Genomic DNA, 21,314 nt, shown 5'->3' on the forward strand with positions numbered 1-21,314 from the left:
GTTTCCAAGTCATTCTTTCTAGGAGTCACACCTTGTCTTAAGTTTGCTTATTGACAAGCTTCCCTTTCCTGCTTTCATCGTATCAAGAAGACTTCATGAAAACCATTGAACCATAAACTATTTCCTCACCCCTTCCGATCGCCTGATGAACGCCTGACAAACGCCATTCCCACCCCACCGGGCAAGCCCTGCCGGGCATAGTCAAATAAGCCATGCATGTTTGAAGTTCCTTTGAAAGTCAGAGCGAGGACTATGACCTCTGTTCCGACTGAGTCTGCATACACAGAAAGGATGAAATAAGGATCTAGAAATTTCACTAAGGAGATGTGAACTTCATCCCCCTTAAAATACTTTTCCTCCCAGATGCCCCGGCTCTTAGTCAAATGAGGTTAATCTTCAAAACCCCACCCCCACTAACCATAAATATCCGACTCTCCTGCTGTCCATTCAAATGATACAAGGTATCTTGTACATAGAGAGAATGTGAGAAAAAGCAGAATCGCTTCATAGATTTGGTGACCTTGGAAGGGTCGGCTGGATAAAGAAGTGAACCTGATTTCGGGAAAAGGAGTATCGTGATGGGGATGAGGAAAAGAGAACATGGACCACATTCACAAGTTAGAGAAATAAATGTAATAGGTTGAATGGTTTTAAAAAGTTAACTTTGAGCACGAATTGTGTTTTTTAAACTGCAAAGAATTAAAAAATCAATGTGGGATTGGAGGCACAATCTGAGCAGAAAGCACCATAAGCTGCTATGGTGCAACTCTTATGTTGACTAGAAACATTAATATGAGGACGTTCTTCTTTTGATATGTCTTTCAGTTAAATTGTATTGTAAGTAGCTGATACAGCACTGTTTGCAGCTCCTCAGTATATGGTTATCCCGTAACAACAATGTTTTCATCATATTTATTATTCTACAAATGTATTTTTAAATGAACTGATGTGGTGTTTCCATGCTATGCAAGACGGCACATCATGGAATGTTTATAAGGAGCATCGAATAGGATTGTGATATTTGCAACTGGAAGAGTCGGACACGCAGATCCTGAAAAGAAGTAAAGACTCTCTAGCAAGGGCCGTCTATCCCCTGAGTTTAATCTTTACTTTTAGTGAAATGGTTTATGAAAAACCAGTAAGCTGCTCCAGGTGAGGCTCGAACTCACAACCTCGGCATGCCTCGATGCAAGTACTGCTGTATAAGTACCGCGCGCTAACCGATTGCGCCACTGGAGCTCACTGTTCTCATATCTCCCCAGTTGAGCCATCTAGAGCTGACCAAGTAGATACTGGCACTGCTCCCTTATTCACTGTGCAAGAACGACTCACATGCTAGCATGTTATCATGACTATTAAAAACTACAGTCCTAATGGAACAGATTTGATAATTCTGCTATATCATGTGCTCTGTCTATTGAACACCACATACATTTGCCAGTTCTGACACAGTCTAGGAGAAACTTATGATTATTTGTAATTAGCACATAGTAAGAATTTCCTAAAAAATGAAACATAGTCACCTAAGGCAGACGAGGTGGCCGAGTGGTTAAGGCGATGGACTGCTAATCCATTGTGCTCTGCACGCGTGGGTTCGAATCCCACCTTCGTCGGAACGCCATCAGACACTCTTTTGAAGGTGGGCATGTCTCGTAGTACAATTACACTCTCTTTCAAGACACAGCCATAATCCACTAGAAGGGCCCAACTGACTATTCCATTTTGGCAATTATGTCAAATTAGGGGAAGTGTTTTGTGCTTAATTGAAATTAGATCTTTCATGAAGTGTCCTGAGGATTGCCTTTCCCTCACTCCTGGCCTTCTAACCAGTTTGGATAGATAGACTGATAAGAAAGCAGCTCTTTCTCCTACAGTTTCAGCCATCTCAAGTGTATGACTGTTGACATATGTCTGCCGCACAGAGACAGATCACTTCTAATAAGTGAGTTCTCTATCTGTCACTGATTGTGGACATACTAACTCGAGCTATCAGTATGGTCATAAATGTGAATACTCTTATGTTCTCAAATCAAAATGGAGTTTTTCCTACTTCCAAGAAAAGTGTCTTAAGCATGCTCTTCAATTTGTGCACGCATGTAGACATTCAAATGCAACTGCATTTCCATACAGAGTCTCAAAATCATAGATATCTTCATACCCCAGTAAGAATACATGAAGCGATTTACATATTGGAGGCAGGCTGTCCTTGTAGCTCAGTGGCAGAGCACTGGTCTTGTAAACCAGGGGTCATGAGTTCAAGCCTCATCAAGGCCTTTTTATATGTGAGTTTCTGTATGTTGTTTCCAAGTCATTCTTTCTAGGAGTCGCACCTTGTCTTAAGTTTGCTTATTGACAAGCTTCCCTTTCCTGCTTTCATCGTATCAAGAAGACTTCATGAAAACCATTGAACTGATAGGTTTCATTTCTCCATGCCCCGCCCACTGCATACATTATGCTTATGAGTTAGCAGAATGTGTCTAACTACTGATATATTCATTTATGCATTTACGTTTATATTCTTCTATTAGTTATTCATTTATGCGTGCAACATTATTACAGTTATTCTTAGCTTAGCCTGTGTGCCACCATTTTAAAGCATCTCCCTTTCTGTGCGAGTTGCACTTGCTCATCCCCCTCCCGTAGGAATAGGAATATTCCACATGTCAGCAGTTTTGTCTCTCAGCTCACTGTGACTGAAACTACTAGCGAAACCCCTTATCACTCTGTTCTCATGTGCTGGAGATGCTAAGGCCTGGCTCTGTGTCCTTGGAGTCAGAAGAGAGAATGTTGCAATTCCAGGTGCAGATGCCTCTTGTATGAGGCCATTGTTTATCCTCTCCGGGGTCCAGTACTTTTCCAGTATGGGCGTGTTTTACTCTGCCTTTTTGTATTATAATGTGTTACTGTGATGATATGAGTCAGTCCTCTCACCACACTCTTAGAGAGTGAGGTCAGACAGGGCCCTCTCATATGGGAGTTTGTGGCCTAATAAAATGACTTGTTTATTCTTCTCCACTTCCTGGCTGGCTTATTATATGAGAATGATAGATGAGTGAGGTAAGTCGCTCAGGTGGATTTGAGCCACGCTTATCAGATGGCACCCCAGATGGGACTCCGCGATTAGGACCTTTCTCACCCGTAAGTGGGTAGCAGAAGGCCGGAGACCCCCTGGTCGGCACGGTGGGTCTGGGTACCCACTTTGATGCCGAGCTTGGTTCTCGCAGTGCTGCCCCACCCTGCTGATCGAGAGGTCCCGGTCCATGATCCTACGCCGGAGTCCGGAAGGCGGAACCTTGGAGCTGACCGTGTTGGTCCCAGCAGCCGGCAGTGGAGAACGGTGGAGGTCGGTTCTGCAAGCAGAAGGTGAGTGGTCCGACTGTTGATTGAGGGAGCTGGGATGCTCCATGAGACCGGTGTGTCTCTGAGACCGGTGTGTCTCTGGTGATTGGAGGAGCCGGTGTGCTCCTGGGGCTAGTGTGCTCCGGGGAACTCAGAGTGCAAGTGGCGCTCTGACAGACTATTGGTGATGAGGGTATTGGGTGGATGTCTGTTTTAGAGCATCTGACCGGGTGGTACTGAGACTGGAGTGTGGCTCACCACGGTTAAATACTGGGAAAGGACCCAAACCCCTGGTGTGAGTGGTTTGAGGGAAGAGTCCCAGATCTTCCGGGGTAAAGTGCGCAATGGTCTGCAGTGCCACCCGGGTGGCGGATGTGTCCTCCAACCTCAGAACAGTTAGTGTACTGTTCGGTCTGCGGTAGGGTCCAGGTTCCCCAGGACTTGGTCGACGGGCCTTGTCCCATTATGGTAACACGTGTTTGGCAGGGACTCAATGCATAGGAAGTGCGTGTGCGTGTGTGGTTGTGTGGAGATAGTTGTTTGGTTCTTTTGTGCCAGGAGGTGTGTGGGTTCTTTGGCGGTATCTGATTGAGTGAGTATGGTGGTGTTTGATTGAGTGTGCAAAATACCGTGTTTCACTAGGTTGCAATGTTTTAGGTGTTGCTGCAGTTCAACTGATGTCAGATTGGCCAAGAGCCAACCCGCTCCTGTAGAAGACTCTTGATTTTGTTTAATATTTCTGATGCAGTTAAGATAGATCACTTGCAAGAGAGATTGTCTGCTAGGCACTGCTGTCAGAGCATGTTTGATTCCCTAAGGTTGTGGCAGAAAGAGGAAATTTTAGTTTTAAAAGAAGACAAAATGTGTACATTTAAAGTTGCTTTTAGTGGCTCAGTGAGCCAATGTGAGCAGTGATTAAGAGTATGGGGTATGTATTTCATGTAACATGTTTTATTTTGTTATAATTGGTTTGGGTTGAGAGCAGTCTGTGGGCTGTCTTTTGGTTGTGTAAATGTTTGTTTGCATGAAGTGAGTGCGTCTTGTTGCATAAGTTAGATTGTCTGGTCCTTGTGAGCTATCTGAGATGGGTGTGCCTGACTATCAGTGTGTTTTTCGTGTAGTTTAAAAGTGCATGCAGGGCTGTGCTCTATGGGAAAAGAATTTGGTTTCTTCCATTCCCTCAATTCGTGAACAGTAGAAGATGGAGTAAAAGGGATTTGATTACCAGTAATTAGAATGTATATTAATAGCATGTGGGAAGAGTGTAAAGTGAAAAACAAAAAAAAATAGAATGAGAAATGTATTTGCCAAAATAGTGTTAAATATTGAATGTTAGAAAGAGTTAGGACTTATTGGCTTTGTCAGCGCCAGACCCGAGCGCGAGGCAGATTTGACCTTGGTGGTGAATGCCAGGGGAGGCGGAAGGCTGGCTAGCAGCCCAGAATTCTTTGCAGACTGGTGAAAGTGAAATGCAGTTATTTAGTTAGTTTTAAACATGACTTGTCGAATGAATGTGTTTCAGCCCACAATTTAGAATAACAGTGTGGGAATATTATTAGGTTCTGGAAGGGTTAAGTGAAGGGGAGAGAGTGTGGGCAGAGCTGGGAAGATTATGTACAATGAAAATATAGATGCTGGTAACACAGCACAGTAGATGTAACCTTGTGTGATAACCACATTCCAATGGGTTCGCAGAAGCACCGAGAGAGCGAGAGAGGAGTGCAGGCAGAAGATTAAGGGGGGGCTAGGAGACTCTGCTCCTGGCACAGAAAGGAGAGATACACAGCTGGGGCCAGCATCAGCGAGTCTGCATAATTATGAGGGTTTAGACTGAAGTATAATGCAGTTGTTCAGAACACATGTGATTTAGAATAAGGAACAAAATTATGAATAACTTTCAACAGGTTATTCCATTTGGATATAGAGAATTACACTTTAACATGACCTAGCCTGAGAAAAGAAGGATTGTTTTGAGAAAAATTAATTTACTAAATATGCTAGTGAAGTGTTACTCCTATTGTTTGAATGGTATTCAGTAAGCGATTAATTTGTGTGCAGTTTAATGGCAAACAGTAAAAAGAGATTTATTGGTTGTCTGTTGTGTCCATTGTTGGTGTTGATTTTTGTTTCACTGTTGGACAATGTCCTAGTATAACATTTTTTCTATTTCAATAATAATTGAGTTGGGGGGTCCCTGATTGGCATACTGATTAGTGTCTTTGCTAGTGGATCCCAGTGGAGAGTACTGATGATGCGAGGGCAAGTAAAAATATTGATTGTGTTGCTCATAGGAGCGGCCTGGTGGGAAGGTATATATGTGTGTAATGTCTATATGTGTGTAACAGTATTTGTATGCAGTTTGCCCATGGGGCACCATTGCAGTGGGTCCAGTGCCCCACCCGCTGAGTGTGCAAATGTCTGCTAGTGTGCACTGGAGTATTTAGTATGTTCTGGAGGTGAGAATATGGCACCCTTTTGTTTAAAGTTAAGAAATGGCATTGGTTATAAGAGGGCTCATTTACACAGCGAAAGATAACTGTGCAGAAATATTTGGTATTTTAATATCAAGAATGAAAAATTTTTACGCAAATATGGAAATTCCTGGCTTATGACAAGTGAATGATGTGAATGTAAATTTATATATATTTTTCCCTTTTTGATGCTGCATTAAATGCCATTACCAGATTGCCATGTGATTTTCAATGCTGCTTAATGTTTTATATTCATGGCTGATGGTTGAAGAGGTTAGAAATGGTTCTTATGTGAGACAGCAGACAGGGTTTTCAGAATGGAAAGTGAACGGTGAACTGGTGTGAATGAGCTCCAAGCATAGGTTTTACGGTAAGTATTTGTGAAAGGTATTTTTACTGAGTGGTTGCTTTTTGTCCAATATTTTCTGTGTTGTTGTTTCTTTTGTGTGTGTTTTGATTTGTTTCGTTTCAGTGCAATGGGAAATATTTTTTTTTATCTGTGTGTTACGGTGAGTATTGATGCAGCTTTGTGCTAGACAGATTAAGTGTGCACTGACACCGCATGATGCGAGTATATGCATGAAAAAAAAATAGTCCTTTGAGTAACTAATATTGTGTTTTCTTTTTGTGGCCTTTGTGCTATTCTGTGTTTTATGTTTTCTTTGGCTTATTGTGCATTGCTTGCTCTGTTCTGCGTGGATGGTATGCTGATCGATCTTAAGCTTGATAAATTAAGTAGGCCAGCATGCTGGGTTTTGGGCCACAGGCTCACTGTACATGAAATGCATGGCATCGTGTTGTGTGTCACAGCTCATTTGCATGCGTTACAGTGAATTTTCTATGCTATCTGTGCTTAACACAGCAAGTATACCTGCTGCCTTGGTATGCTTGTTTTTCTTTTTTTTGTATGTCTCTGTATTGTATTTTTTGATAATTCTATTATTGATACTAGAACAAGCTCCTCTATGGGGAATTTGTTCTGGTCTCTAAATTTCACAGACAACACTTCAGCAGTGTTTGTCTATTTGGTTAAATGGGGTTTGGACGAATAATACGAGAGTTCTCCGGTGTACTCATGGTGTTGTGTCACAAGCCTGACCATTACCTCAGTAATTTTTGTTCATTTATAGATTTTCCATTTGCCGCCATTTCCCTAATGAATGTCGCATAGTGCCTAGTTATGGGGGACTTCAGCTGTGTCCCAGTTCCAGTTCCATTTCCTTACTACTCTTCCTCAGATACGTTGATATTAATAGGCACACATATCATTTTATGGTAATGACATTTCTACATGTGCTAAAAGATGTTCTAGCCCTCTCAAAAGTGCTATGTATCCCCTAGAATTTTGTTTATGCTCAGGGCTACACCCAGTGGTTGATGGTATTGACCGAAGTGAAATATTTTTCAGATTCCCTTCTGTCAAAATGGGGTAGCATGTGCATTGCTCCCTCCTGTCCTGGTTTGATCTAAAAGGGGAATTAGACGTGGGTAGTTTTGTTCTGCAAGTGTTGGGTAAACTGAGAGTTTTTTTTATTAGAGAATTATTTTAATTGGATAGGGATGAAAGGAAGGGAACAGCCCAATCAGTCAATCAATAATAACACTTGTATAGCGCGCTACTCACCCGGGAGGGTCCCAAGGCGCTTGGGGGAAGGGGTCCGCTACTGCTCGAACAGCCAGGTCTTGAGTTGCCTCCTGACTAGTGTTTCCTTATTTGACCTTTGAAGGGTCGGTACCTTTGTGTCACATTCCTAGGTAACAACACCATTATTGTGCAGCACTAAGTAAAGGTGTTCAAGTCTCTTATCAGTTAGCCGGTAAAGTTCAGCTGATATTCCCTATTAGAGCTGGTGAACAGGTTTTCCCCTAAATAAAATGTTACATGGTCTAAATAGTGAAAAAGGTGAAAAGATGCTTGTGTGATCCTCAGCACAAATATTTTTAGAAATGAAAGATTTGTAGAAATTAGTAATATGTGAGCATGGTCATGAGCAAAAATATAGTTGTTTTGAGTAAAGAAAAAGAATATTAGAAGTGTTTGAAGTTTTGCACAACAGTGAAGGTTCATAAAGTAGACGCTGTGTACTCACTATAGGAAGAGCGGTTTGAACTTCCCTTTTTGCTGTTTCTCAAGTGCAAATGGGGGAATACAACATGTCTGTTTTGTTTTATTTTTTTTCTCTTCTCTTAGAATTCAATAAATGCATGCGTCCATCTACAGGTAATACAGCGAAAAGTCAGATATGTAATGTATTACCTAATGTCAGTGCACAAATTTATTGATAGGTACAATGTGTTCACCTTCAAATTGACATGGGTAAAGAAATATGAAAGCACAGACTAGACCTCATTTGGTTTCTTTGAATTTGAATTTTATTCATATGCCTTTTCTAAAGATCTTTGTTCTGTCCATCAATAGAAATGAGTCACACAGCCCGAGCCAGAGGGGACCCAAGCATCGGATCCAACTTCAAGTGCAAGTCAAGTCCCGTCGTCAGAAGATACCAATGGAAGTTTAGCTTGGAGCCAAGGTACCACTGAAGCTGCTGTAGGTGTGTGATTCCTGGGTAAGAAAAGGGCAGGCCTGACCGAGATGGAGGACTCACTCTTCGCTTTTGCGCCAGTTCCCCAGTGGTTTGTTTCTCAGAAATACTTGAGAGGGGCAGTTCTGTCTGTGCAAAAGGCTGCCACCAGTTCTCCAGTGGTTATGCTTCAGGTTACCCTGTTCCCCATCTGTTTTGGAATCTACAGTTTTGTCTGCTAAGGTACCTGCTCACACTTTATTCAATCTATGGCCTCGACAGAAGAGCGGTACACCAGGAGAAGAAAAGTAGGAGATAGGGAGAGACTTTAGTCTTAGGGTACAGATACAGTGCTCTTAGTATCTGTTAGATTCATATCTGGTGTACTGAGCGAGACACTGGACAGAATTTGTAGAGGGCACTACCTGGATTGGTGGTTGCTAAAATTCTGCAAGAAAGACTTTGCATCATTGGCCAAGATTGTTTTCCATTTGAGTTGCTAGCAAGTGCAGCTCCAACGCAGATGATTTTTGAATTTTTGATGGATAATACGAGCTTACCTGTGAGGCTCAGATGGACACAGGGAGAAGACCCCCCTCTGGCTGGCTGTGTTGCAGATTGTTTCCTTTAGTTTAATTTGGACATTTTAGCTAGGAAAATTTGTGTTTTGAATGTTCCTATTCCCATGGAGGAGCAGCCCCTGCGGCTCCTTGTCCAGATGTCCCTGATCATTTTGGTTCTCATGGTCTACAAATTTAATATTGAGTTTGTTTGTATCCTTACTGTTGCTTTCATATTTCTCTTTAGAGAATTAGTTTCTTGTTGCTTGACACATACCTTCATGAGTATTTCAACGCCACCTGATAATATCATTGGTACTCTAGATCCACACGAAGAGGAGCACTGGGAAGTTCATTAGGATGATGTAGTATTCAAATGTTGCACCTGACACATGTTATTCATGGAACAGCAAAACAATTATTGGGTGTGTGGGTCATTGCCTTCATACACACACACAGGGGTGGAAAATTGTTGCTTGTATTCTTGCCCTATGGAAGTAGCTGTGAGGGTTAGTATACTTTGAGTGGTTTAGTAAAACACATTTCTCAGCCTGATAAAATATTTACTCCAAGGATGTTAGATATAGGTCCTAGCTGATAATGCAAGTGAGCCCTCAGTATTGGATTCAATAGGGTGGTTTCCTTGATGATGACAGTTTGATCTTATTTGCATTAATTCCTGCTCATGACTTAAAGTGTGATGTATTTAGATTAGTCAAAAAGGAGGGTGCCTCACACCCAGAGAATAATTATTGTCCTAGTAGGTATGGCAGGGGTTGTTCTTTTACTTGTTGCCTCTGCATTCCCTGCCCTATAGCATGCTGCACTACTTCTGTGACAATGACCATGCTGTGTAAGGTGACAGATTGCTGGGTTTGTGGGTTACTCCTTTCCGCTGCATATAAGAAGGACAGGTTACTGGCACTTCCCTTGACACCTGTGAATAGCTGCGTGGGCTGGTACACTTTGATTGGTAGGGTGAAATTCTTTCAACAGCCTGATTCCCTGACTCCCCGACCGGGTTGTAGGAAATGTAGGTGTATTACTGACTTGCTGCCTCTGTGTTTATTGCCTTCCCCCTTGTTGCTCCATGTGTGCCAGCAATATACGAGTTTCCAGAAGGCCAACAAGACTACATCCTGTTTCCAATGCTGTTGAACTTCATGAAATTCACTGGCTAATGCTTATTGATGATGATATTTTTGATCAGTATAGTGTAGTGTCCTGGCCCTTAGAATTCGATGTAAAGGCTCTCCTTTTAGTTAATAAAGTTAGCCACAGTCTGCTAAAAGGAGGGTCTGATAGGTTTCATTTCTCCATGCCCCGCCCACTGCATACATTATGCTTATGAGTTAGCAGAATGTGTCTAACTACTGATATATTCATTTATGCATTTACGTTTATAATCTTCTATTAGTTATTCATTTATGCGTGCAACATTATTACAGTTATTCTTAGCTTAGCCTGTGTGCCACCATTTTAAAGCATCTCCCTTTCTGTGCGAGTTGCACTTGCTCATCCCCCTCCCGTAGGAATAGGAATATTCCACATGTCAGCAGTTTTGTCTCTCAACTCACTGTGACTGAAACTACTAGCGAAACCCCTTATCACTCTGTTCTCATGTGCTGGAGATGCTAAGGCCTGGCTCCGTGTCCTTGGAGTCAGAAGAGAGAATGTTGCAATTCCAGGTGCAGATGCCTCTTGTATGAGGCCATTGTTTATCCTCTCCGGGGTCCAGTACTTTTCCAGTATGGGCCTTTTTGTATTATAATGTGTTACTGTGATGATATGAGTCAGTCCTCTCACCACACTCTTAGAGAGTGAGGTCAGACAGGGCCCTCTCATATGGGAGTTTGTGGCCTAATAAAATTACTTGTTTATTCTTCTCCACTGCCTGGCTGGCTTATTATATGAGAATGATAGATGAGTGAGGTAAGTCGCTCAGGTGGATTTGAGCCACGCTTATCAGAACCATAAACTATTGCCTCACCCCTTCCGATCGCCTGACAAACGCCTGACAAATGCCATTCTCACCCCGCCGGGCAAAGCCAAATAAGCCATGCATATTTGAAGTTCCTTTGAAAGTCAGAGCGAGGACTATGACCTCTGTTCCGACTGAGTCTGCATCCACAGAAAGGATGAAATAAGGATCTAGAAATTTCACCAAGGAGATGTGAACTTCATCCCCCTTAAAATACTTTTCCTCCCAGATGCCCCGGCTCTTAGTCAAATGAGGTTAATCTTCAAAACCCCACCCCCACTAACCATAAATATCTGACTCTCCTGCTGTCCATTCAAATGATACAAGGTATCTTGTACATAGTGAGAATGTGAGAAAAAGCAGAATCGCTTCATAGATTTGGTGACCTTGGAAGGGTCGGCTGGATAAAGAAGTGAACCTGATTTCGGGAAAAGGAGTATCGTGATGGGGATGAGGAAAAGAGAACATGGACCACATTCACAAGTTAGAGAAATAAATGTAATAGGTTGAATGGTTTTAAAAAGTTAACTTTGAGCATGAATTGTGTTTTTTAAACTGCAAAGAATTAAAAAATCAATGTGGGATTGGAGGCACAATCTGAGCAGAAAGCACCATAAGCTGCTATGGTGCAACTCTTATGTTGACTAGAAACATTAATATGATGACGCTCTTCTTTTGATATGTCTTTCAGTTAAATTGTATTGTAAGAAGCTGATACAGCACTGTTTGCAGCTCCTCAGTATATGGTTATCCCGTGACAACAATGTTTTCATCATATTTATTATTCTACAAATGTATTTTTAAATGCACTGATGTGGTGTTTGCATGCTATGCAAGACGCCACATCATGGAATGTTTATAAGGAGCATCGAATAGGATTGTGATATTTGCACCTGGAAGAGTCGGACACGCATATCCTGAAAAGAAGTAAAGACTCTCTAGCAAGGGCCGTCTTTACCCTGAGTTTAATTTTTACTTTTAGTGAAATGGTTTATGAAAAACCAGTAAGCTGCTCCAGGTGAGGCTCGAACTCACAACCTCGGCATGCCTCACTGCAAGTACTGCTGTATAAGTACCGCACGCTAACCGATTGCGCCACTGGAGCTCACTGTTCTCATATCTCCCCAGTTGAGCCATCTAGAGCTGACCAAGTAGATACTGGCACTGCTCCCTTATTCACTGTGCAAGATCGACTCACATGCTAGCATGTTATCATGACTATTAAAAACTACAGTCCTAATGGAACAGATTTGATAATTCTGCTATATCATGTGCTCTGTCTATTGAACACCACATACATTTGCCAGTTCTGACACAGTCTAGGAGAAACTTATGATTATTTGTAATTAGCACATAGTAAGAATTTCCTAAAAAATGAAACATAGTCACCTAAGGCAGACGAGGTGGCCGAGTGGTTAAGGCGATGGACTGCTAATCCATTGTGCTCTGCACGCGTGGGTTCGAATCCCACCTTCTTCGGAATGCCATCAGACACTCTTTTGAAGGTGGGCATGTCTCGTAGTACAATTACACTCTCTTTCAAGACACAGCCATAATCCACTAGAAGGGCCCAACTGACTATTCCATTTTGGCAATTATGTCAAATTAAGGGAAGTGTTTTGTGCTTAATTGAAATTAGATCTTTCATGAAGTGTCCAGAGGATTGCCTTTCCCTCACTCCTGGCCTTCTAACCAGTTTGGATAGATAGACTGATAAGAAAGCAGCTCTTACTCCTAAAGTTTCAGCCATCTCAAGTGTATGACTGTTGACATATGTCTGCCCCACAGAGACAGATCACTTCTAATAAGTGAGTTCTCTATCTGTCACTGATTGCGGACATACTAACTAGAGCTATCAGTATGGTCATAAATGTGAATACTCTTATGTTCTCAAATCAAAATGGAGTTTTTCCTACTTCCAAGAAAAGTGTCTTAAGCATGCTCTTCAATTTGTGCACGCATGTAGACATTCAAATGCAACTGCATTTCCATACAGAGTCTCAAAATCATAGATATCTTCATACCGCAGTAAGAATACATTAAGTGATTTACATACTTCAGGCAGGCTGGCCGGCCTTGTAGCTCAGTGGCAGAGCACTGGTCTTGTAAACCAGGGGTCATGAGTTCAAGCCTCATCAGGGCCTTTTTATATCTGAGTTTCTGTATGTTGTTTCCAAGTCATTCTTTCTAGGAGTCACACATTGTCTTAAGTTTGCTTATTGACAAGCTTCCCTTTCCTGCTTTCATCGTATCAAGAAGACTTCATGAAAACCATTGAACCATAAACTATTGCCTCACCCCTTCCCATCGCCTGACAAACGCCATTCTCACCCCGCCGGGCAAAGCCAAATAAGCCATGCATATTTGAAGTTCCTTTGAAAGTCAGAGCGAGGACTATGACCTCTGTTCCGACTGAGTCTGCATCCACAGAAAGGATGAAATAAGGATCTAGAAATTTCACCAAGGAGATGTGAACTTCATCCCCCTTAAAATACTTTTCCTCCCAGATGCCCCGGCTCTTAGTCAAATGAGGTTAATCTTCAAAACCCCACCCCCACTAACCATAAATATCCGACTCTCCTGCTGTCCATTCAAATGATACAAGGTATCTTGTACATAGTGAGAATGTGAGAAAAAGCAGAATCGCTTCATAGATTTGGTGACCTTGGAAGGGTCGGCTGGATAAAGAAGTGAACCTGATTTCGGGAAAAGGAGTATCGTGATGGGGATGAGGAAAAGAGAACATGGACCACATTCACAAGTTAGAGAAATAAATGTAATAGGTTGAATGGTTTTAAAAAGTTAACTTTGAGCATGAATTGTGTTTTTTAAACTGCAAAGAATTAAAAAATCAATGTGGGATTGGAGGCACAATCTGAGCATAAAGCACCATAAGCTGCTATGGTGCAACTCTTATGTTGACTAGAAACATTAATATGATGACGCTCTTCTTTTGATATGTCTTTCAGTTAAATTGTATTGTAAGTAGCTGATACAGCACTGTTTGCAGCTCCTCAGTATATGGTTATCCCGTGACAACAATGTTTTCATCATATTTATTATTCTACAAATGTATTTTTAAATGCACTGATGTGGTGTTTGCATGCTATGCAAGACGGCACATCATGGAATGTTTATAAGGAGCATCGAATAGGATTGTGATATTTGCACCTGGAAGAGTCGGACACGCAGATCCTGAAAAGAAGTAAAGACTCTCTAGCAAGGGCCGTCTTTACCCTGAGTATAATCTTTACTTTTATTGAAATGGTTTATGAAAAACCAGTAAGCTGCTCCAGGTGAGGCTCGAACTCACAACCTCGGCATGCCTCGATGCAAGTACTGCTGTATAAGTACCGCCGCTAACCGATTGCGCCACTGGAGCTCACTGTTCTCATACTTCCCCAGTTGAGCCATCTAGAGCTGACCAAGTAGATACTGGCACTGCTCCCTTATTCACTGTGCAAGATCGACTCACATGCTAGCATGTTATCATGACTATTAAAAACTACAGTCCTAATGGAACAGATTTGATAATTCTGCTATATCATGTGCTCTGTCTATTGAACACCACATACATTTGCCAGTTCTGACACAGTCTAGGAGAAACTTATGATTATTTGTAATTAGCACATAGTAAGAATTTCCTAAAAAATGAAACATAGTCACCTAAGGCAGACGAGGTGGCCGAGTGGTTAAGGCGATGGACTGCTAATCCATTGTGCTCTGCACGCGTGGGTTCGAATCCCACCTTTGTCGGAACGCCATCAGACACTATTTTGAAGGTGGGCATGTCTCGTAGTACAATTACACTCTCTTTCAAGACACAGCCATAATCCACTAAAAAGGCCCAACTGACTATTCCATTTTGGCAATTATGTCAAATTAAGGGAAGTGTTTGTGCTTAATTGAAATTAGATCTTTCATGAAGTGTCCAGAGGATTGCCTTTCCCTCACTCCTGGCCTTCTAACCAGTTTGGATAGATAGACTGATAAGAAAGCAGCTCTTACTCCTAAAGTTTCAGCCATCTCAAGTGTATGACTGTTGACATATGTCTGCCCCACAGAGACAGATCACTTCTAATAAGTGAGTTCTCTATCTGTCACTGATTGCGGACATACTAACTAGAGCTATCAGTATGGTCATAAATGTGAATACTCTTATGTTCTCAAATCAAAATGGAGTTTTTCCTACTTCCAAGAAAAGTGTCTTAAGCATGCTCTTCAATTTGTGCACGCATGTAGACATTCAAATGCAACTGCATTTCCATACAGAGTCTCAAAATCATAGATATCTTCATACCGCAGTAAGAATACATGAAGCGATTTACATACTCCAGGCAGGCTGGCCTTGTAGCTCAGTGGCAGAGCACTGGTCTTGTAAACCAGGGGTCATGAGTTCAAGCCTCATCAGGGCATTTTTATATGTGAGTTTCTGTATGTTGTTTCCAAGTCATTCTTTCTAGGAGTCACACATTGTCTTAAGTTTGCTTATTGACAAGCTTCCCTTTCCTGCTTTCGTCGTATCAAGAAGACTTCATGAAAACCATTGAACCATAAACTATTGCCTCACCCCTTCCGATCGCCTGAGGAACGCCTGACAAACGCCATTCTCACCCCGCCGGGCAAAGCCAAATAAGCCATGCATATTTGAAGTTCCTTTGAAAGTCAGAGCGAGGACTATGACCTCTGTTCCGACTGAGTCTGCATCCACAGAAAGGATGAAATAAGGATCTAGAAATTTCACCAAGGAGATGTGAACTTCATCCCCCTTAAAATACTTTTCCTCCCAGATGCCCCCGCTCTTAGTCAAATGAGGTTAATCTTCAAACCCCCACCCCCACTAACCATAAATATCCGACTCTCCTGCTGTCCATTCAAATGATACAAGGTATCTTGTACATAGAGAGAATGTGAGAAAAAGCAGAATCGCTTCATAGATTTGGTGACCTTGGAAGGGTCGGCTGGATAAAGAAGTGAACCTGATTTCGGGAAAAGGAGTATCGTGATGGGGATGAGGAAAAGAGAACATGGACCATATTCACAAGTTAAAGAAATAAATGTAATAGGTTGAATGGTTTTAAAAAGTTAACTTTGAGCACGAATTGTGTTTTTTAAACTGCAACGAATTAAAAAATCAATGTGGGATTGGAGGCACAATCTGAGCAGAAAGCACCATAAGCTGCTATGGTGCAACTCTTATGTTGACTAGAAACAGTAATATGATGACGCTCTTCTTTTGATATGTCTTTCAGTTAAATTGTATTGTAAGTAGCTGATACAGCACTGTTTGCAGCTCCTCAGTATATGGTTATCCCGTGACAACAATGTTTTCATCATATTTATTATTCTACAAATGTATTTTTAAATGCACTGATGTGGTGTTTGCATGCTATGCAAGACGGCACATCATGGAATGTTTATAAGGAGCATCGAATAGGATTGTGATATTTGCACCTGGAAGAGTCGGACACGCAGATCCTGAAAAGAAGTAAAGAGACTCTAGCAAGGGCCGTCTTTACCCTGAGTTTAATCTTTACTTTTAGTGAAATGGTTTATGAAAAACCAGTAAGCTGCTCCAGGTGAGGCTCGAACTCACAACCTCGGCATGCCTCAATGCAAGTACTGCTGTATAAGTACAGCGCGCTAACCAATTGCGCCACTGAAGCTCACTGTTCTCATATCTCCCCAGCTGAGCTATCTAGAGCTGATCAAGTAGATACTGGCACTGCTCCCTTATTCACTGTGCAAGATCGACTCCCATGCTAGCATGTTATCATGACTATTAAAAACTACAGTCCTAATGGAACAGATTTGATAATTCTGCTATATCATGTGCTCTGTCTGTTAAAAATAGCAATGTGTATGTACATAAGCGGCGTTCATTTGTGGTGCACAGTACCCCTTGTTGTAAGCAGAACAGATATTTCTAAAATACTGACTGTATTATCCCGCTAGCATAGACCCATGCACACACGTACACGACAGCCATTTTAGGTACCATGGTCTCCCTGTTTACGATCGCTCATCAGCGCACGTCCCTGACCCTGCAAGCATTCCCCCATGCGCCCTGACTGCCCCCGCTCTCCCATGCACAGGTCATGAGCCCTCCCCTCCCATGACTCTGTCCCAGGGAATCGCACCCCGCGCCTGACCAACACCTCCTGTCCCTCCATGAATACCCCTCCTTTGATGACCTCTTCCTCTGAGCCTGAATGTCTGCACAGACCGCTGGTCATCCCTTAGCCCGAGGATACAGTTTATTGCCCACCACTGTATGCACTCGTCTCTCTTGAAAGAAGCCACTATTGATCATGACCGCCCCACCCCCTGATATTCGATCAGGCACACACATTCCAATGGAATCAGCAGAACACTCAGCCGCATGACAGCCCCCTCCTATTGCATGGAGGATAAGGGCCCTACTATAGCCACGTGTTGGACTACCTCCATACTATACAATGTGTTGATTGTAATAAAGGATGCCTGTGTGCCACCAACCTGTGTATAAAAGACCAAGCCTCAGAGAAACTTGTTAGAGCACCTCCCGAAGACACTATGCGAGTGTCCCAAATGACAGGCTCTCCTCATGAGAAATAAACCTTTTTCTTTGTCTTCCTGCTTCCAGTGCCCGTCTCTTTGTTTGGTAATTATTCAAGATGAAAACGAAGAGTCGCCCTGCACCAGCAGCCTGGGCATCGGGAGCGATATGGGCTGACTTTTCTACAATTGGCGTCCCAACGCGGGGTCCATCAGCGACATAGGGTCCGGTAAGAGAGGTCCAGACGATGGGGTGAACATCTAAATGATTGGAGTATACCTGCCTTGAGAGGGCCCTCGTCCGGCTGCCGATTGAATGAACTTCACCGATTCCGAACGGACCTCTCTCAAAGTGACCTATTGTCCTGACTGGAATCCCACAGGAATGCTGCGGTAAAAACATGGAGAAAAGAGAACGATCGGGCGCTGAAAAAAGGAAGGCGAAGAACTGCCCACATGGTCCGGTCCGGGTAAGGTCGTGACACATGACAAATTGCGAAATTGATTGATTGATTGATTGTTTGAAAATACTAGTATTACCTATTGATTGCTTCTGGGAGATTCTCTATTTGCAAACAAGCACAGAATCGCCATACTCTGTTTAGTCTTTGCAGATAGTGAAGGGTAGGCAACGCAAAACTTTAACACGTCGTGCCTATCTTTTTCTCCCCATTGATGGATTGATTGAATCGAGCATTGAATTGTTCGAAGTTGGTTCTCTTAAAGGATATTCTCTGCCTGCAAACGGGGAAGAATAGGAATATTCTCTCTCCCTTTGCCGATAGTGAAGGGTAGGTAACGCAAACCTTTAACACGTCGTACCTATTCCATTCCTCATTGATTGATTGTTTATCCAAACGTTGACTGTTTGGAATTGGTTCTTTTTGGAGGTATTCCCTATTTGCATACAAGCACAGAAGTCGCCATACTCTAGTCTTTGCAAGTAGTGAAGGGTAGGTAATGCGGACCTTTGTCCCCCGTGGTAATCTGTCATGCCTATCTACTCCCCACTCGTTGATACGCCAGTTTCACCCGGACCATTTACTAGAGGAAGATCATCTGGCCCGACCAGAGAACACCCCTAGTGAAAAGGACATATACAATAATAACGAAGTGATCACTGTAACCTGTTAACAGAAAGCTTTAGCATGAAACAACCTGGAAAGAAAGGAATAGGAAAACGAAATCAGTAGGCCACTGATGAACATGAACTTTTATTTAAAATAACGAACAAGAAACGATAACAATACGTAATAATAAAACCTATTAATGCCCTAGAAACAAGAAACGTTAGAAATAAGAACGGCAAACTGTAGAAAATGCAAGTCTGCAGAACATCCGCCCCCACTCTGGAAACTTCCAAAGTGGAGCAGGGTCGCGGCCACGCCCAGCCGGAAGCAACCCATATAAGGCGGGTCCTGCTGCCAACAGTCGGCCAGGAGATCGTAAACGTAGGGTGTAGCCGGAGGAGAGGCCGAGGCCATCGGGACCCGGCCAGGGGATTGCCTTGACAACGCTGGAGAGTCGCAGGGGGGGGAATGTCTATGTCCTCGACCCTCCCCTCTCTCTCCCAGTCCAGCCGCGGTGGCACTTGAGAGTTGCAGGTAGTCCCGCCACACTCTCCCGGTCCGGCCACCAACGGCCGGGGGCTGGGGCCGACGGGATCCGGCTACAGCCGATAAGCCAAGGAACCCGTTCATGGGGCCAGAGCAAGGGGCGTCCGGCCGACATCCACCGGAAGCCCGGCCCAGAGACGGACGAGACATTTTTTCTTTTCTCCTTCGTAATGGCAGCGACAACACGCCAGACACCACTTCTTTCCTCTATAATTGCTGCGACAACTCTGGGGGGGATGTCTTGCACATGCCTCCGACCCCCCCCCCTCGTCCTCATCGCCTGGTCCGGCCATAACAAATGTCAAGCGAGACGCCGTGGGGTGCACTGGGAGGGAGAGACGGTGCGAACAGGCCTCTCCCGCCTCCCCAGGTGGAGGCTTCCCAGCTGCACCCTCAGCGCTCCAGGCGCCCGGAAGAGGGTTCTTCCACTGTGGCGATGCTGCAACGCCTCGCCCGGCAGGTGGGAGCCCGTCCGCTCATTTGACCCCGCGATCGCCGGTAGCTGCCGAACTCTCAAAATGGCGATCGACCTGGCAAGAGCGGGCCCAGCATGAAGGAATGGCCCGGTCACTTGTTGACTCCACCGTCATAGTTCTCCACAACCTTGAAGATTCTAGAGGAGCCGCGGGAGTCCCCGACTCCCGCAAATACCCCCGATGGGGAGTGACTGCCATGATTGCCCACGGAACGATGGAAATGTAGCCGCAGGACGTCGGCGCTCCCATGCTGGCGCCAGCCTCAGTTTGAATGATTAGAATCTTGCCGACCACAGTTCGGATCAGTTCCGGTGAAAGCACAGTATGACCCGGTAGGAACATTGTTAAACCCCCCCCCCCCCTTTTTGACTGATGGTTCAAACCACCGGTCCTTTCTTTTGCCCTTTAACGGAACTTTTGGACTACCAAAGGAAGCTCTGGGCCCAACCACGAGTTAGTAGACATTTAGACTATGCTTGGTTCTGCCTGACTGCACCCAAAATGGCGCCGAAGCAAATGAAACCCTCAACTCTTTATTGTACTCTGATTGCTCAGCCTTGGTGTCATAGGATATGTATGAAGTTTTTAAACATTTAGATTGATATAGGATGTGTACTGATTGTGAGTTCGAACAATGGATTGATATAGGATGTGTACTGTCAGCTCGAACAATGAATTGATATGAGATGAGTATTGGTTAGGTGTTCGGACGATGAAGGACAATGAATTGGCATAAAATGGGCACCGATTGAACATTCGGACAATGAATTGTTGTTTGAGTTTTGCACATCGTGATTATTGAAAGTTGGAAGCCCAACACTTATGACACTCCTCACACTGAAGTCTCGACATAATTTTATTGCGCTTTTCGCACTTTTTATGAAATTAACGACCACTGACTCCATTAAGTTTTCACTAATAAAAGTATCCCCACATCTGCAGCTCCAGCCTGCTCCGTGGCCTGTCCACGAGGTTGTAGGCCCGTATTTATGCACCGACATTCTTATTAAAGATTTTTTGAGAAAGCAACTATAGTTGTCCGTGTAAATTGATAAAGTCTTGAATGAATAATGCCTATTTTTCGATATAACTGAAATGTAGGTGGAATGACTAAGCTCGAATAGATAAAGGGTTGAAAAAGTATAGTACGTAGAAATATTGCAAATATGAAGGGTCCAATTTTTAGTTGTGTATTTTTCCTTTTTATACAGCCAAAAGCAACAGCTAAAGATTCTGGTATTTAGCCTATACTTTATATGCTACCTGCATAAGAAAAGTCACGCTAACGGTCCACCTGGGCTTAAACGCCCCAGTTGGCAGTGACTGCATCCTGTGGAAATAGGCCGAGTACGCAGTAATAAAAAACCTTTCTGGGTTTATGCGCGCGAGTGCGTATCAATGTAGCCTGCCCTCCCTTCCCTCCTTTTCCCTCTCTCTGCAGGTCACCTCGGAATGCCGACGAAAATGGGGATCCAACAGACGAAGAGACGGGAAAAGGGGTCTGATTATAGTACCTAACCGCGACAAACCCCGAATAAAACAAAAAGAATAATGTACACACACATGGTTAAGCATTCTTACGTTTAACTAAGTAGGGAAAAGTTTAGGGTATTTCGAGGTAGGGGTTACACAAGTATCCCCCGCCGAGAGGACTAGGGATATTGCCGATATTTTGAAAACCCACTACCTCCTTTTCCGCATCCTCCTAGACACGTAACTTCAAGCTGCCCCATTGCTCGCCAATTGACACCAACTGTTGTCTCAGCCTGGAAACGCACTTGCTAAAAATGACTCGAATAAACCTCCGTGAGC

The 21,314-nt window shown here is 43.4% G+C and overlaps 9 non-coding genes across 9 annotated transcripts; 6 read left to right on the forward strand and 3 right to left on the reverse strand.

The window, feature by feature from the left end:
• Positions 1 to 1,144: 1,144 nt before the first annotated feature.
• Positions 1,145 to 1,239, reverse strand: TRNAI-UAU (transfer RNA isoleucine (anticodon UAU)). The gene is made up of 2 exons: positions 1,202 to 1,239; positions 1,145 to 1,180 (listed from the first exon to the last, which is right to left on the reverse strand). It is a non-coding gene; the product is annotated as a tRNA-Ile (tRNA).
• Positions 1,240 to 1,531: 292 nt separating this feature from the next.
• TRNAS-GCU (transfer RNA serine (anticodon GCU)) lies at positions 1,532 to 1,613 on the forward strand. The gene has a single exon. It is a non-coding gene; the product is annotated as a tRNA-Ser (tRNA).
• A 589-nt stretch (positions 1,614 to 2,202) lies between these two features.
• On the forward strand, positions 2,203 to 2,274 carry TRNAT-UGU (transfer RNA threonine (anticodon UGU)). The gene has a single exon. It is a non-coding gene; the product is annotated as a tRNA-Thr (tRNA).
• Positions 2,275 to 11,883: 9,609 nt separating this feature from the next.
• TRNAI-UAU (transfer RNA isoleucine (anticodon UAU)) lies at positions 11,884 to 11,978 on the reverse strand. The gene is made up of 2 exons: positions 11,941 to 11,978; positions 11,884 to 11,919 (listed from the first exon to the last, which is right to left on the reverse strand). It is a non-coding gene; the product is annotated as a tRNA-Ile (tRNA).
• Positions 11,979 to 12,270: 292 nt separating this feature from the next.
• TRNAS-GCU (transfer RNA serine (anticodon GCU)) lies at positions 12,271 to 12,352 on the forward strand. Its single transcript has one exon. It is a non-coding gene; the product is annotated as a tRNA-Ser (tRNA).
• A 593-nt stretch (positions 12,353 to 12,945) lies between these two features.
• On the forward strand, positions 12,946 to 13,017 carry TRNAT-UGU (transfer RNA threonine (anticodon UGU)). The gene has a single exon. It is a non-coding gene; the product is annotated as a tRNA-Thr (tRNA).
• Positions 13,018 to 14,547: 1,530 nt separating this feature from the next.
• On the forward strand, positions 14,548 to 14,629 carry TRNAS-GCU (transfer RNA serine (anticodon GCU)). The gene has a single exon. It is a non-coding gene; the product is annotated as a tRNA-Ser (tRNA).
• A 588-nt stretch (positions 14,630 to 15,217) lies between these two features.
• On the forward strand, positions 15,218 to 15,289 carry TRNAT-UGU (transfer RNA threonine (anticodon UGU)). Its single transcript has one exon. It is a non-coding gene; the product is annotated as a tRNA-Thr (tRNA).
• Positions 15,290 to 16,444: 1,155 nt separating this feature from the next.
• On the reverse strand, positions 16,445 to 16,539 carry TRNAI-UAU (transfer RNA isoleucine (anticodon UAU)). The gene is made up of 2 exons: positions 16,502 to 16,539; positions 16,445 to 16,480 (listed from the first exon to the last, which is right to left on the reverse strand). It is a non-coding gene; the product is annotated as a tRNA-Ile (tRNA).
• Between the last annotated feature and the right edge of the window lie 4,775 nt (positions 16,540 to 21,314).

This window comes from Lissotriton helveticus, chromosome 5_1 (genome assembly GCF_964261635.1).
Source record: "Lissotriton helveticus chromosome 5_1, aLisHel1.1, whole genome shotgun sequence".
NCBI classification, from domain to species: Eukaryota; Metazoa; Chordata; class Amphibia; order Caudata; family Salamandridae; genus Lissotriton; species Lissotriton helveticus.